The following is a 2,426-nucleotide window of genomic DNA, read 5'->3' on the forward strand; positions in this document are numbered from 1 at the left end:
CATGCGTGGCTATATCTGTTTATAATGTTCTTTTGTCTTGTTTTTACTTGCCGATCTTCTTAGTAGTGACATAACAAACTACAGTTGAATTAATCTATTTCTCTTCTCATGCACTTTGGGATTCTGTTTTTAGGTGCAAATTACATTTATAGTTACTGTTCTTTCTTAAAATGTAAAGGGAATGATCCTTTCTTTATTGTCATTACAAAATGTCTTCCTTTGTTCTTCCTAATTATTTTGTATGAAAGACCTTTTTGTGAGATATTAGTATAGTCACTCTAGGTCTTGTTTGACTAGTTTGCTAAGTTCTTCTTCTTCTTCTTCTTCTTCTTCTTCTTCTTCTTCTTCTTCTTCTTCTTCTTCTTCTTCTTCTTCTTCATCTTCCTCTTCCTCTTCCTCTTCCTCTTCCTCTCCTCTTCCTCCTCCTCTTTCTTTTTTCTTTACCTTCAACCAGGTTATATTTTTTAATTTCAAGAGTATGTCTTATAACATCAGCTGGACTGAGGGGACACAATGGAAGCAAGTTGGAGTCACTGCTGTCACTATGACCTTCAGTAACTAGCAAGAGATCACCCACCAGAAGAGCATGAAGAAGCAGAGTGACAGCTACAAGATAATGGGTTTTCTGCTGCCTCTCATAAGCAGAGGGATGCAGAGATCAGGAAGCAGAAGTGGGAAAAGGCAAACGGGGAGGAAGCCAAGTCACCTGCAGCTTCGTGCCTGACCCTCTGTGTGCCCTGTACCTGTGTGCCCTGTGCCCAGAGCCAGTCCTATCATGCTCTCATGCTCCAGTTTCTTCCTGTGGTGTTCACAGGTCCCAGCACCCATGGCATTCTCTTTTCCCTGAGCCTGCAGCCAGCTCTTTTCGTGTTTCCTCCCCTCTCAGATATCTTCTCTCCCTCTGGACCACTCCTAGTGGTGAGAGGGTTACCCCTTCCCATTGTTTGTTATTCCTGTGTATTAAAAGTGGCTTTGCAATTTTAAAGAAAGTGTCTTATGCCTGGATTGTGGTTTTTATCCACATTACTAATCTTTTTTGCCTTTTAATTAGAATTATAATTTATTTACATCTAGTGTACTTACTGCTTATGTGAGATTTAAACCTACTATTTTGATATTTATGCTATGGCTTAATGCATCCTGTTAATTGTCTTGATCATTGCCTTCTATTGTGTTAAGTAGGTATTTACTAGAATACACTTTTATTTTACTTGCTATTTATTGTTTATAGTTTTTTATTAAAAACTATCAAATTAGAAATCATAATATATAAGCAAAAGACCAGTTAAGTTAAAAAAAAAAGCAAACAAAGCAATATAAGACCAAAACCCAACCAAACAAAAAAATACAAACAAACAAAAACATCTCAAAATACCACTGAGTTAATTTTGTGTTGGCTATCCACTGCTGGGCATGGGACCCGCCCTTAAACATGAATTGTATATCCGGTGAGACTTCACTGGAGAAGACTAATTTTTCCCTTGGAAGTTGTCAATTGGAGTTAGCTTCTTACTTAGGAATGGGAGCTCATGTCTGCTTCCTCTCCTGGCACTGGGACCCAACCTGTCTTGGACCCATGCAGTCCCTGTGCTGCCCCAGCCTCTGTGAGTTCATGTGTGTTAGTCCTGCTGTGTCTGGAGGACAGTGTTTCCTTGATGTCTTCCATTCGTCTTGCTCTTCTAATCTTTCCACTTTCCCATCCACACAGCCCTCTGATTCCTCAGGGGAAGGGTTTGATGGAGACATCTCATTTAGGACTGAGAGTTCCACGGTCTTTCACTCTCTGCACCTTGTCTATCCAAGGCTCTCTATGTTCTCATCTACTGCAGGAAGAAGCTAGTAGGACATCGATCTATGAGTACAGCAGAATACCGAATGCCACTGGAGTCACTGTACTTGGTTTTTCCCTGGGTCCCTGGCTTATCTAGTCTTAGGTTCTTGGCCACCTGAGCAGCATCAGGCATCGTTTCATCTCATGGGGTGGCTTATTATTGTCTCTATCATTGCCTTTTATTATGTTAAGTTGCTATTTTCTAGTGCATAATTTTATTTTCCTTGTTATTGCTTAACCAAAATTTTTAGTTATTTTCTTACTACTTGCCTTGTAGATTAAAGTTGCATTTTAATTTGTAACAATGTAGTTCATGTTAATAAATTAATTTTAATAAATACAAAAAAACCTTTTCTTTTTCATCAGAATAAAATTTCCCCTTCCTTTGTGTCATTATAATTGGATACAGTACATTTTTTACTCATTCCATTCATGTATCAACACAGACTCAAAATTGTTGTTTATGTAGTTGTATTTAAAATTAGAAAGAAGAAAAAAGAATTAGAAACAAAAGTCTGTTTGTATCATTGTAGGGAGCTGCTTGGATACAATCGTCAGCGGCGGCTGCTTAGACGATTGTATCCAAGATGGCGGA

This window comes from Mastomys coucha, unplaced genomic scaffold (assembly GCF_008632895.1).
Source record: "Mastomys coucha isolate ucsf_1 unplaced genomic scaffold, UCSF_Mcou_1 pScaffold7, whole genome shotgun sequence".
Classification (NCBI taxonomy): Eukaryota; Metazoa; Chordata; class Mammalia; order Rodentia; family Muridae; genus Mastomys; species Mastomys coucha.